The sequence below is a fragment of the Ctenocephalides felis genome, unplaced genomic scaffold (assembly GCF_003426905.1).
Source record: "Ctenocephalides felis isolate EL2017-DRISC unplaced genomic scaffold, ASM342690v1 CF-g0.4_SCAFFOLD_01886, whole genome shotgun sequence".
Lineage (NCBI taxonomy): Eukaryota > Metazoa > Arthropoda > Insecta > Siphonaptera > Pulicidae > Ctenocephalides > Ctenocephalides felis.
Genome location: NW_020538040.1, coordinates 157,015,500 through 157,031,044, shown reverse-complemented (window position 1 = coordinate 157,031,044; position 15,545 = coordinate 157,015,500).

Sequence of the window (15,545 nt, the reverse complement as noted above, 5' to 3'; positions counted from 1 at the left end):
AATATTATAAGGATTACAAAAGAAATGATCTTCAACTAAAATTTATCTAAAACATTGTACAACGCTTAAACTGATTAAGATTCAATCCGCCACTTTATCACTAAATATTCTAAAAAAATATATTACCAAAAATTATAATTTTTGTCAGTTAATATATCGATTTAACTTCCTCCGGGTCAACTATTCTATTGTCCCAACCTTTTGTTGATTGCAAACATAAGGCATAGCAAAGTTTATTAGTCAATAGATAATATTGTCACATATTGTGTATATTTTGTGAGCCTAATCAATAAAATAATGTTTTCAAACAGTTACAATGTGTGGGCAACAGAGCTTAATTATTCAAGATGTGACATCCACGGTCATGTATAAAAAATCAACACTAAAGATTTTAGATAAATATTATCGTTGAGAATCGAACGAAAAAATTATTAATAAAGTAATAATTTATTACGTTGTATAGAATACAAGTTTGGAAAATATATCAATTTAATTCTTTTATGTATTTTAGGTTTTCAAATAAAAGTAAATTAAAATATTTGTATGTATTTGTATGTATAATTGTCATGTAATTATTGAATATTTTTCACGATAATTTGGTGTTAAGGAAAACACAATAATTTGTTTGTGCGTTCAAACAATTCTTGTTATATAATACAATAAAGATTATATCATCGCCAATTAACGTTTTTATCTAATTGTTAGCTTATATTTACTACCTTTATTTATTAAAATTAAGAAATTGTATATTGTTAGAAACATTTCTAAGTTACCTTTCAATATTTTATTTTATTTGCATTTATTGATGATTCGCAAATATCTTCAAGACCCGCACTTCCACAACCTTCTATATCCTATCTTTCAATAATATTGTTCATATTTTATAATACATTACACATGTTGCAAATATCTATTAATTAAACCCTCATTAAGAATTTATATATTCAAATTGTAAATATGACAAAAAAAGTGAATATTATCTCGCAGACATGCAAAATTAAATTAGCTTGCTTTCTAATCATTAAGTGACCAATATTAATAATTATATATGACAGTAATTTCACTCGCCCTAAAATATATTCACCATTGATTATCATTACTTGAATATATAATTTTGGCGCTTACTCATTGATCCTGTAATTAAATACACGTTTTAATTCCCACCAAAAGGTAATTTCAATTAAAGTATCAAATTAAATATCTGTTTGCCGAGTTAGCAACAACCTATCAAAATCGTAACTGTCCTAGGTTCGATTCTTGATACTTTAAAGGGGTATTTATGTAATTACATAGTATATAAGGAATAGGGTAGATGCACCGAACTTCCTATACATTTGCCAAACATGTACAATAATTTATTTAGAGTAGCATTGCTCTTTCCTGACCAAATTTGTTACTATGAATTGAAGATGTTTGGCAAGCAAAAACATTGTATTTTAATTTAAAATTAATTTAGAACTTCAATTATTTTTAAATCCCTAATTTTGACTGAAAATTATAGTGGAGAAAATTTTTATATTCTCAATTTTAATATGTTTATCAAATATATATCTCATTTTTCTTGTTTTGAAAAATTTATTCCGTTGGGTAGATGTTAATATCAAGTTACTACAATTGAACAATATGCATTAAATTGTATTAAACGATGCAAGCAAAAATGTCTAGCGATGGTCAATAAAATTAAATAGAAAAGTAACTTGAGTAGTAAAATCCGTAGACAAAAACTAACTAAAACTGAGCCTATTCAATAATTAATTTATAAAAGTACATGGGCTATCTATCACCATATCCTCTGTATAAATTATACTAGATCCTTGGGCCATGTAAGGCTAGGTAAGTAAAAATTTATAAAAACCTACCATATTTTTCGTAAAAGTAAAAACTTCAAAAAATCTAAAGTGAATCATCAGATATAACTGATCTAATAAATTAGTTTGTCAGAAAAAGGAAAAAAGTGTGTGGATTTTATTTGAATTGTTTGGAAAAAGTATATAATTATCATGAATAAATATTTCTTTTTATTTTTAGATTTTATTTTAATTTGTGAGAAATCTTTACCCTAAGGGTAAAATAAAACCCTTAAAATATGTCCTATCTAAAAAAAATCCTATGTAAAACTTTCTATTCTGTAAAAAACTTAATATTTTTGTGCCTTCTATATTATTCAACTAGTAAACTAATTATTAAAAAAATATTAGAACGGATTGGGTACGGTTGGGCCACTTTTTTATCAGCAATAATTTTCTTAATTTACCATTGAGCTGGGATAAAAGTAAATCAAATGATAATTTGAACATTTGTTCACATAAAAAAACTGAAATACTATCCTTAAATACGATGGGTCGGTTATAAAATCAAATCATACAAGAGAAAGGTGAGTGTCCGTCGGGTGTGGACGGTTGGGACAGACTTAAAAATATAAATAGATATAAACACCAAAAATTTATAATTAATTAACTAACAATAATATGTTACACAACAAAACATAAACATTTAAACAAGCTTATGAATTCTTTGCAAAATCTTTTTTTTCTTGTATTGAGTTTTTTTTTCTTTTCTCTTTCATAATTCATCTTAGTTAAGTTAGATTTTTTTATCTGCTTAATCTTCACTTACAAAGGCCAAGAAATCCGTGTCACAATCGTACCCACAAAATTTGTCACAACCGTACACAACACACATTTTTGAAAACAAATCATTATTATGATTGAGCTAAACTATCTAAGCAAAAACTAATTGCTGGTAAATAACTGCTAAAATTCAACTTACATAAAAATCATAAACAAAGTGATCTATCTGTATACAATTAACAGTTGTTATTAAAAGAATTTGAATATAAAAACTTACTTTTGACTCTTTAAAGGCAATAATAGTTCACGTTAATGTCAGGCACTGACTGAACGCAGTTATGGGAACTTGTTCGAACAATCATATTTCATCTTTTACCCTTTGGATCCTATCTCAAAATCAGTATAGTTTAGCTGTTATGACAAATGTCACTACCATATCCTGGCACAACCATACTTAGACTCCCCTGCTCTTAAATAATCAGAACATAAATCCAATCATGTTTGATAGGTCACAACATCTTAGGATTTATACATTTAAACAGTAATAGGTATAAAATTACAAAGAAGTTGTTTGCATAAAATCTGAAAATATTATTAAGTGCACAAATCGTAAAACATTTTTATTATCATTCATGATTCTACTTACAGAATTTTACAGTCGCCGTCGTGTTTTGCATCAGACACACGCGTACGCAAAAGACCATCATTATCACAATTTTAAAAAATATCACTTGCATGATTACAAAACGCACGACTGACTGGATAAACACGAAATTCTTAACTTAAATGTAAAGAAACGATACTGATTTTTTACTTTAACCTTTTATATTTTACAAGTAACATTTTCACGCTGGAAAAGCGCGAGCGATTATGTCGAACTGGCTTTAGTACTACTGTCGCACAATAAATAACGATATGAAATTGTCACACGAACCAATACATGTAAAAAATAATGTGCTCGTTATCAGGGATGGAAAAGTAATTCAGATTTATAATGTTAGATCAAAAAATAATATCTATTTTGTTTGATATAATAAAAATTTGGTTTTTAATAACTAATTTTCCATTACTTAACCCTTTCCACTCGGGAATTCCGAAATTAATATGTATTTTGTCGGTAGCCGGATCCGAGTGTAAAGGGTTAATTTTATAGATTTGTATAAATAAGGATTAAAAATTTTGAATATTCATATTTCATATTTGGGCTATAAAAGTATATATTTTTAGAGAAAAAACAAAACTCTCTTTCTTTACCTTTCTTTCTCTCTATTGAACTATTTCAAATAATATATATTTATGTCAGCAACAATTGCATATTTTTTAAAAATAAAATTTATTACCAAATAGTGCATATATCATTAACTTCCCGTAGGGTAGGTTTATAGTAATAGCAAAAAAAAATCGATAATAAAAATTTTTATATATCTTTACGTTTAAAAAGTTTCTGAACATTTTAGCATACCTTGTGTATCTGTGTGTATACATACACGCAGTATGTATGTGCAGATACAAATTTACGTTGACGTTTTCGTGAACACGGATCAACCGATTTGAATCATTCGAAAAACATTCGATTCTAATTAATGGAAGACACGCTGAAGTTTTGACAAAGGCAGGTTTGGCAAATTCGGCAGCCGTTTCGAAAATACAGAGTACAAAATGTCAAATATGGCAATTCAGTTTTTGAGATAACGGAGTGACCGATTTGAATGATTCCAAAAACATTTTGTTTGTAATAACAAATTAAAATATTGATTAAATTTTTAGGAAGTGCTTATTTTTCAAACAATACTATGCAGATTTTAATAATTAAAAAACATTCGATTCTAATTGATGGTAGACATGCTGATTAGTTTTTGGCAAAGGCAGGTGCAGCCGTTTCGAGAATACGGGGCAAAAAAATGCCAAAAATGGTAATTCAGTTTTTGAGATAACGGAGTGCCCGATTTGAATGATTTAAGAAATATTTTAATTGTAATAACAAAATGAAGAACTGATTAAATTTTTGAGAAGACAGGTTTAGTGGTTTTGGAGATCCAATCAAAAAGTAAAATAACGCCATTTGGCAGACAAAAATTATCATTAGACATATGCACATCAAAGTATCAAATATTTTATAGAGATTTTAATATTAAATACAAATATTGTTTACATTTTCATGAATTTCGTACCATTGTTTATCAGTTAGACTGCAAATGAGAAAATTTTCAAGAAATTTCAAAATGTAAAAAAATATTTCAATTTCTTTAAAAAAGTCATTTTTTCCAAAATTCTCAAAAATCTAAATTTTTGAAAGATTTAAAAATTTTAAAGCTTTTTTAAAAATTTTGATTTTCGGTACGAAAAGTTCAAGCAATTTGCCTTAAATCACCACTAGCTCAATCTATAATAATATTTATTTTGTTGTTTAAAATAATGCATTCTCATGAGCTTACTGAATTTTTATGATATTTGATTAAAATACCTATTCGTTATAAATCATAACAAATAACTCGATAAATATTATTTCAGCAGGTTTTAGAAAGGAGCTTTGAATTTATCTTCTCGTTATCGAAAAGTTATGGCAATAGTCTTAATTACAATATTGTAAAGCAATATTATTGCAATTCATAGATAGAATTAAACAATTCTGCAAATGCTAACAGTTTTACAGTATCATTAAACTAATCTATCAATAGGTAAAAAATATAAAAAATATGGTTAAAAATACAAGATCTTTTTTTTAACTGTCTTGTCAATAAACAATATAAATAAATAGTGAATAGTAGTAGTAGTAGTTCATTTCTAGTTTTTTGAGAATTAGTTCAACTTACTTAAACGAGTACTTTATTTGTTCCATTTATACTGTATCAAAATCAAAATAAAGGTTTATATATATTTGAATATGACATTTGAACATAATGACTTATAAAAATTTCCAAATTAAAGACGGCCTAAAAGCTGAAACTAATATATAAAAATTTATGATTTATTTAAAAATATTGTACAACAGCTTTGCATTTTTTATCACAAATAATTGACATATTTTGTATTAAACACAGTTAAATGTACAGTAATTTATTATTTAGTATAATGTAAGAGTGAATTACCTTAATTACCTCATATATCATCTTCAAAATGTATTTTATATAATATAAAGAAATACATTATTAAACCTAAAAAAATCTAATATCTAAAACCTTTACCTTTGGCTAAACCCTTGAAAAATAGATACATTGTCAATGTAATATCTAGTGGGGTCGGGCGCATGAAAAGGCATACATAGGTTTCGTGAGACATCACAGTAATAATTGATGAAACTGAAAATGGAACGGGGTGCATTATAAATGCTCACAGCGTTCAGGAAAATCATTTCTGATTACCGTTGACTTTGATTTAATAGCTATCACAAATGGACGGTTTGGCTTGCTTATTTAACCTACAGATTTTAAATATTCAGCATAATCTGTAGCTTGCCTTCCAAGACTTATTGAAAATGCACTATTATTATCTACAGACTGTAATTATATTATTTTGGATTCGTTACTGTTATTATATTTCTAATATGTGATTATGCGTAGAAAGAATTCATTGAATCAATTTCAATGCTCCACTTTATTTAAAAAATTGTTAATATATTATATATAAATTAAAATGGGATCTTAAAGGTCCACGGGTAGAAAGATCCACCACCGATAACCCAAAAACAAGTTATATTACGATTTTTTTTAACCACAATATTTGAAAGTAGAGGAAAAAAGATGTATAACCAGCCATCACCTTGTTTCTTACGACGTTTCTATTGTAAAATAAACGGCAATGTTTAAAATCCATACCAAAAGTATTTTCTTTAGTTGTCTTTTATTTTATTTTCTTTATTTTTTAGGTTGAGAGCAATGTCGTTTAGTTTTCGAGACCTTTCGATTTTTAAGTACATATTTAATTGTATTATAAGATGTACTGCTAATTTTAAGTTCGATACAGCCGCTCTGTTTATATAACCTCTATAAAAGTTTAAACGTGGGGCAAAAAGGTTCAACTGAACCTTTACCCTGGCCAAGATGTAGACAATAAAAAAATAGTGAACAAAAAAGTAAATTAAGTTAAAAAAGCAATTTTACAAGATATATATTTAAGTAAATAATTATACCAACTCTGCTGCTGAATATTTATGACAAAATACCAGATCAAGGTTAAATACAGTGTTATCTCTGTAAAAAATATAGCAATAAAATTTATATTTTGCATTGGTTGAATAATGTAGCTATTATTTCGTAAAATCCCTTCAAAATTAAAAATAAGAATAAGACCTGTTGGCATACTGGCTATCCGAATTTGCCTCGCCAATGGGGTAAAAAGAACTAGGTGACTTGAAAAACACATTTCTTCAATGATGGGAGCTTTCCTGAATATAGTCAGAATGTTGTGTGTTTGTTATGTGTAATTTGTTGTGATATAATTGATTTGGTTTTGCACAATATAATTGCGTAAAATCAAAATGAACAATAATGCCTCGTCCTACCTTATAGTAAAACCCTGTTAAAACGATTTTAAATAGACCGGGCCAAAATCGCGTCTTAAGAGCATATTAGGCGAGATTGGAATAATAGGTTTAAAAGTGCAAATACAGGCGTGAAGTAGCGTATTATGCGGAAATTTGTATAGAGCAAGATCGTTTTAACGAGGTTCTATTGTATATATATTATTATTATTATTATATTATTAAATTTCAGTAATTAAGAATATTCCAGTTTCATTGCGAAACAAATTAAAAAAAAAAAACAATTATTTTGCTTCAATTCAAATGTTGATGCGATTTTCATTTAGTATTAATTTAGTAATTTCGACTTGTAATTCAGTAACGAAGTTATGAAGATAAAATTAGATATAAAAGCTTTTCGAACGCCTGAATGAGAGTATTACAAGACATACGAGTAACGGATTAAAAAATGTAGCTGTAGAGCAGGCGAATATTTTATCTGCACAATGTAGATAAAAATTATAATTGTTTGAAAAATAATAATATTTTTAATATATATAATTATATATTGTTCAAATAATTTAATAAGTATTTTAAGATAAAGATGAAGATATTCTATAATCACTATTAGAAAACGTTCAAGTGATGAATTTTAAAATAGCTGCAAATCAGGCGAATATTTTCACCGCAGAATGCTGACAAAAATTATAATTGTTTTAAGTATATTATGGGGCCTATTATACCGTAAAATAGACCAATGTTATGGCAAGGCTATGTTATGTAGCAGTTTTCATATAAAGTGGTACTAAAAACCGTTAACATCCTATTGGTTGCTGTGCAGTCAGGCGTTTTAGTAGAAAATCTAACGTAGAAAACGATCAAAAAACGATCTTATCATAACTGCATCTTTGAGATATGTCTCGTTGCATCTGACAAGCATTTAGTAGCATTTTGTATAAAAATTGGAACGTAACATAGCCTTGCCATAACATTGGCATATTTTTCAGCAGAATCGATCTATATATGTTTTTAAAAATAATTTAATAGTTTGAAAATATCTTAAAATCAATATTATAAAACACTACTACATTGCTAAAATATTATAATTAAAAAAACATTAGAATAAGATTGTAAGTTATAAGATTGTTAATACAGTAAATAAATTGTTGAAATCGTATATTTCAGTTGTTAATTAAATTTACAGGTTCTTTCTTAAGCAAAAACAGAAATATTTATTTAATATGTAATAAAAAATTTAAAATGTGTAATAACATTTAAAAAAAAATTATTTAAATTTAAGTAAGTTAGTAGATTCAGTATTATTAGCATTAATCTGGTAGTTATATATTTATGACCACCTGAAAATGTAATGCGCTGCTCTGATTCTAGTAAATACTCAAACGCACACTTATGCAATATTATCAATAATGTTGGCGAACAAAAAAGCTGTACTAATCGATAGTGTGTAAATAATAATAAAAAGTTGAATGGCGAAATCGACATAATCATGACGGTAATTTGGATATATTCGTTAATGTTTTTGTCAGCGACCTACGCAATATTTTTTACACGATCAAAGTAAATACGGTAATATAATCGCAGCAGTTCTAAAAATTATATCCTAATTTGTTCATTTTCTTATGATTATTTTTTCTCTGAAACTTATCATCTGCTCTCATCCATCTTTAATATGGCCTTTTATTTAAATGCAGTTCAAAATATGTTTATTGCAATTTTACGATTCTATTGAATTAGAAATTACAATAAAAAACTAGTATTCTTAATAGTTTAACTTATACATGTCGTCCATGGATGGCATCCGTACACAGAGCTCGTTACACGAATGTCGTCTATAGACGACATTCGTAGCGAAAGGGTTAAAGTGCTTATTTTTCAAACAATACTCGGCAGTTGTATTTTATTATATTAGTTTAACGACATTTGTTAGCTATTTCCTACACCTTTCCACATTTTTCGTAATGCTACAGAAAAACTAAATATAAGTGACATTTAAAGCAAGTTGCAGAAACTTCCCGATATGTGTAAAACAAACTTAATATGTGTAAACAACTATATAAATATCCACTGATCTCAGTCTACTACTTTAAAAACAAATATAGATCGATTCTGCCGAAAAATATACCAATGTTATGGCAAGGCTATGTTACGTTCCAGTTTTCATGCAAAATGCTACTAAATACTGTCACAGTGTCATGTGTCTGCTGTGCGATCAGGCATTTTATACATAAAATAACAACAACATTTAAAATTGTAGAAATAAAAATTTCAAAATTGCCAAATGTGACAAAATAATTCAAATATTGACACAGTACATTATACCAAACTTAAATGAAATTGTATAATTAAACCACTTTTCGTAGGCCTATAATATTTTATGAAATTTAGACCATAAACTGTATTAACTTGAAAATTACATCAAGACCGTCAAAAAAAACGGCTCAGCTGATCTTTACCTGAAGCTAATCCACAGTGTTCGCAACTGATATATTGTCAACAGATTTTGAATTTTTAAAATCGGGTCAAAATTTTTAATTTGGACGCGGAAGAAAAATTAAAAACTTATTTACTAATTTTAAAGAAACGGCTCAGCCAATTATAACCAAGATTTCTGATCGAGTTTAATCAAATGGCTTTCAAATTTTTGAAATAGGTGCAGCGTTTTTTAGAACGGAAACTAAAATTTTGATTAACCTACACCCACATACCCCATATTCCAATTTCAGTGACAAACGATTCAGAATGATTTGAAACGCCAAAAAATATAAAATTAACAAACCGGATTATTTGGCAAAATCATTAACATCTCCTTCGGAAAGTAACTTCTTATTTTCAAAAAAATAATATTGCCTGACTACAACATAAATTTACATTCTATTAATAAAAAATACACCATTACTCATAAACGTTCGATTTAATATAAGTTTCAGTGATGACATCAAAACGAGAATCGAAATTTTGAAAGCTGTGCGATTCGATCACAAAACGGAAACGGTCATATCTAAGGAAATAGTTAAATTCCAGACAATTTTACTGTCTTGTGCTATTATGGACCTAGAGAGCATTGTACACTTTTACAACAGAGATACTCCACTTTCTAGGTTAGACGGCGCGTTCTAGAGAACACATTTAAAATAAAATATAATAATACGAAAAGAAAATTCATGAATGAAAAGTGTAAATTTGAAATTTGTATCATATTTTTTTATAAACCGCTAACTCATTAATAATATTTTTGAGAATGGATATTTTGTACTGTGTTGCATTCTAATAAACAAAATAACTGGTGGTGTATGGCATCGTGCCTTAAGGCAAATTGCTGGAACTTCCCGTACCGTAATGAAATGATCGAGGAATATTAAATGTTTTCATATAGATTTTTATAAATATTGTAACATCGTCTAATATTTATAAGAATTATTTAAACTGAATTGCAAAGTTGAAAATATTAGTTATATATTAGAACTTTAGTCAGAATTAAAATTAAAATCTAAATTATTTTCGATATGCAACAGAAAATTGAAAAAAAAATTGAGACAAATTTTTTTTTTCAAAAGCAATTATTTTGTTGAAACAAGCAAAGTCCTTTGAATCATTCAAATCGGACGCTTAGTTCTTTCAAAAACTGCCATTTTTGCATATTTAGCTGTGTATCTTTGAAATGGCTGGACCTGCCTCTGCCAAAAACTAATCACCTCTTCTCCTAATCATTACAAATTGAATATATTTTAGACCAGTCAAATCGGATACTCCGCTCTCTCAAAAACTCGATTTGTATATTCTGCACTCTTTACCGTATCACCGTAACGGTTGGATCTGCTTTTGCTAAAAACTAATCAGCACATCTCTCTATCAATAGGAATCGAATGCTTTTTGAACCATTCAAATCGGTTAATCCGTGCGGCTGAAAACGTGGACGAAAAAATGCAGACATACAAAACACACACACACATCCATTTTTTCTGAGGTATGCCAAAATGTTCAGAAACCTTCAACACGCCGAGTAATGCAAAAATTTTCATTTTTGATTTTCGGCCCATTACTATAACTACCCTTCGGGAAGGTAAAAAATAATTAACGGTTTGACTTCAGGCTACTTTACAAAGTCAGTTTTGACTGGTGGCTACTTTTATGAAGTCAAGATAAAATAATATACTCTTATAATATTTTGCAAAAATTTAAATAACTGATTTTAACGAACTGTCGTATTCCCTTAAGAAATGTTCAAATAAAATTAATCTTTCAAGAAAAATCGGATTTTACAATAATACGTTCATTTCTAACATGAAGCAACTACATAGTTATTATCGTGTCACATTTGATGTTGAATGGGACAATAAAATTTGAAATTTGTTAGATGCATCTCTACATCGCCCGAATCAGATTTACCACTTCGAATTTTCTTCATTTAAAAACTTATAGGGTGACAATTTTACCAATGCCTTCTATATCGTAGAGACCAAACTCGATAGATCACTTAAAAACTTATAGGATGATAGTTTTACCCTCCAGCCGTCAGTGATCAAACTCTATAAATTGATTTGATTTCAATCCAACATAGGACAGTGTTCAGTGTTATGATGCGAATGATGGAATCAGATCCCAGATCATTTTGTGAGAGTATATAACACCATCTCTCCTACTTAAGCCCTCATGCAGCATAAAGTGCATAACCTACTATAATAGTTTATATGATATTCCTATGTTATGATGATCATCTACAAATAAAGCAGTGTTTACAAAGCTATATAGCATAATATATTGTCAATGTTCTCAAAATATCTATAAATCTTAATAATGAGACGTGCATAATTTTCTTCTGACAAATCCCTCAGCCGCCTCCTCTAAGCGCCTTTCAGATTTGTTCCGAGTTTTGGGCTTTGAATGTGAATGAGCGGCTAATAATTATTGTTATTCACAAGCAACGCACATCGATAATTTAGCGTTCGAATACATTAAAACATACGAGAATGAAGGCGCATTACAGTAATGCCTGTGCATATGTTTACATGACCCAAATTGGCTCGTCAATAATTTTGAACGCAGCTTCGGCAAGCCGCTTTCGCACGATGACACGAAAAAACCGCCACATTCCAAAACCGGGATGAGGAAACAAATTGGCATTTTTTGAAAGCTCACTATTTTTATCATAAAAGTATGGTTCAACCGACTTGAATGGTTTTCAACATTTTCAAAAAAGTCGAAAATCCACAAGGCTTCTAAAAAGGTTAGTATCTTTCAAAAAAGCCGATCTGTATTAAAAATTGTCAAAAATCTATTTTTTTCAGTTTTTAAAGCTTTTAAGTTACGGTACGGAAAGTACCAGTTATTTTTCAAGGCGCAATGCAATGTACCACTAGTTTTTATTCAATTAGAAATTAAAAATAACGAAATAACTCATAAGATTATAAATACAATTTAAAGGACTGATATAATATACGATGCGACCACAACAGCTCGTTAAAATAATAAGATTATTAACATCCCGTAGGATAAGTTATAGTAATCGCAAAAATATCAAAAATAAAAAACTTTGCATATCTTTACGTTTTGAAGGTTTCTAAACATTTTACAATACCTAAGAAAAACTGGACTACTAACACTATATTGTATACTACATACATACTGTGTGTATGTATGTTTGGATACAATTTTTTGTCCACGATTTCGGGCGCACAAATTTACTGATTTAAATGATTCTAAAAACATTCGATTCTTATTGATAAAGAGACGTGCTGATTAGTTTTTGGCGAAGACAGGTCTAGCCGTTTCAAAGATACGAGGCAAAAAGTTCCAAAAACGGTAATTCTGGGTTTGAGATAACGGAATATCCGATTTGAATGATTCAAAAAACATTTTACTTACATTGCATTGACGAAATAAAGAATTGATGTAATTTTTGGTAAGGCAGGTCTAGCGATTTCGAAGATACAGAGAAAATAGTAAAAAAAAATCATATTTGGCGGTCAAAAATGATCATTAGTCATATGCACATCAAATTATCAGATATTTGATAAAGTTTTTAAAAATAAGTACTAATTTTGTTACAATTTTGTTGGCTTCTGTACCAAGATTGTTAATGTTTAAAGTTTATATAATACGGTTAAAGCAAATTTCAAAATTTTCAGATTTTTTTTTCCAAATTTTCAAAAATATACAACGTTTTATATTTCAAACATGAATATTAAATTTTGCAATTCAGTTTGAAAATGTACAGATTTCAAATGCGTTATTCTGATCGTAAGAAATATATCCTCAGACGAATTTATTCGGTATCTCTCGCTAATGTAAACATTCTCAAGTGCTATTATCTATTTGAAAATGTTTAAAACAATTGTTATTGATTACTGTTTTTTTCCCTCGAGTATTTAATTCTTGTACGGGAAGTTCCAGCAATTTGCCTTAAGGCACGATGCCATGCACCACTAGTTTTCTGCATTATGAACTAAATTAATATTCTATCATTTTCTTGTATAGTGTTAGAGTAACAACTACAATTTTTAATATAAAAATTTGAAATAAAAACAACTTTCGTCCAAAGTAGTATGATATCAACTACGTTTTTAATACAAATATTTTGTTTTGTAATAGAATGTAATGGCTTTAGTGTCTCGAGTATAAATAAATATTATTGTAAGAGCGGAGATTGGCAATTACGTTAGTCAATTACGCGCTTTCCTAGACACGCCGGCGCCTACGACAAGTGAAAGAGATGTGCTGGACCGTGTAAAACAACATTACATTTAATCTGTATGGCATTTATACATTTTTTTTCATCAACAAACAGTTGTATTCACTACTCACATGCTACTTTAAAATAAATATAAGGGATACAGGTGCTTGTTGTAACAGATTTGTTTTTAATTAATATATCTTGAAATCCGCTGATTATATTTTTACGAAATAAAGATGAATAGTTGCTGTAACTATTCCTCTATCAAATCAAGTAAAAATATATACACTCAATTTCTAGTAAAAGTGCAGTGTTACAACTTACCTCGTGTTTGGGGCTAGTTGTAACATCTACCGGAGCAAGTAGTAACGACAAGAATACTTCTGATAATTCATTCTCTACTCATTTTTAAGAAAATTGACTTATTTTGAAATAATTATCTTCACACATCAACACAAACTATTGTATTGTGTATTGTGTTGTAATACAAATAAAAATAAAATGTTTCCTTAACACAATTTACATGTGCTCACATTTAATTTTACAAACTATATATTTCATTCAATATTCACTACTTGAATCTATACATAATTTATATATGCTACAACTGTAGCCCAAAGGTTTAGTTTCAACTAACCCCAGGTGTGGTTTTGTTACATCAATCAAGATAACTATTTATAAAGTTTAGCAATCACAAAAATTGTTACATGTCATCAAAGATTGATAAATTTCAAGCAAATTAGAATATAAAAAATTTAAAATTAGTCGATATTAATAACGCAAATCGAAATTTTATGATAGTACAATTTTATATGTCAAAAATGACGGACCTGCACAGTTCTGTTTACTGCCTACGGGATACTTAGCTATGACAATATTATGCAGGACGATTTACATGCCCAATCGAGACAAAACAATATTTTAATATCCTTTAAAATGTTATTGAAGAACTGTAAAAATATCGTTACGCCGTAACTATTAATAGGCTTTCTTTAAAAACATTTTAAATGATATTTTTACAGTTCTTCAATAACATTTTAAACGATATTAAAATATTGTTTTATCTCGATTGGACAGGTAAATCGTCCTGCATAATATTGTCATAGCTAAGTGTCCCGTAGGCCCCCACAGTAAACAGAACTGTGCAGGTCCGTCATTTTTGACATATAAAAGTACTATCATAAAATTGCGAAAATGTTACGCCTATTTCAGATAGCCCCTAGTTCCCCTGGTATCCATCGCTCAATTGTATTTCTTTCATGATAATTTCATAAGTTGTACCATTTTACTAGAAAAATTACTATTAAATATCAAAATAAAAATAATCAAATTCTTGATAAAAAATTTAATTCGATTAGATTTCGTTATATAAGACACTCGAGCCATCCATGTAATAATCAAGAATTAGATAGTGCATGATTAATTCTATTAATTATAGCAAGAAATCAGTTCATCGCATTAGTGAGCCTTATATATATATATATATATATATATATATATATATATATATATTATATATATTATATGTATTTATATACATAAAGATATGTGTGTATGTATGTTTGAATGTGTCTAAAGTTTTCCATTAATACATCTCGAATTAGGAAATTCTATTTAATACGTAATTTTCCATTAATTAATACATATTTCCAATTACGAGGTTTTCGATTAATACATATCCAAAATTAGCGTTCTTAGTATTCATGTCGTAATTAAATCAATCATGCTCAAATCACATATTTTAAAATTATTGATGAATCTCAAGGTTCTCACTAAGTAAACTGGGAATCTTGAAGTGCATCTAGTGAGAATTTACATAACGGAA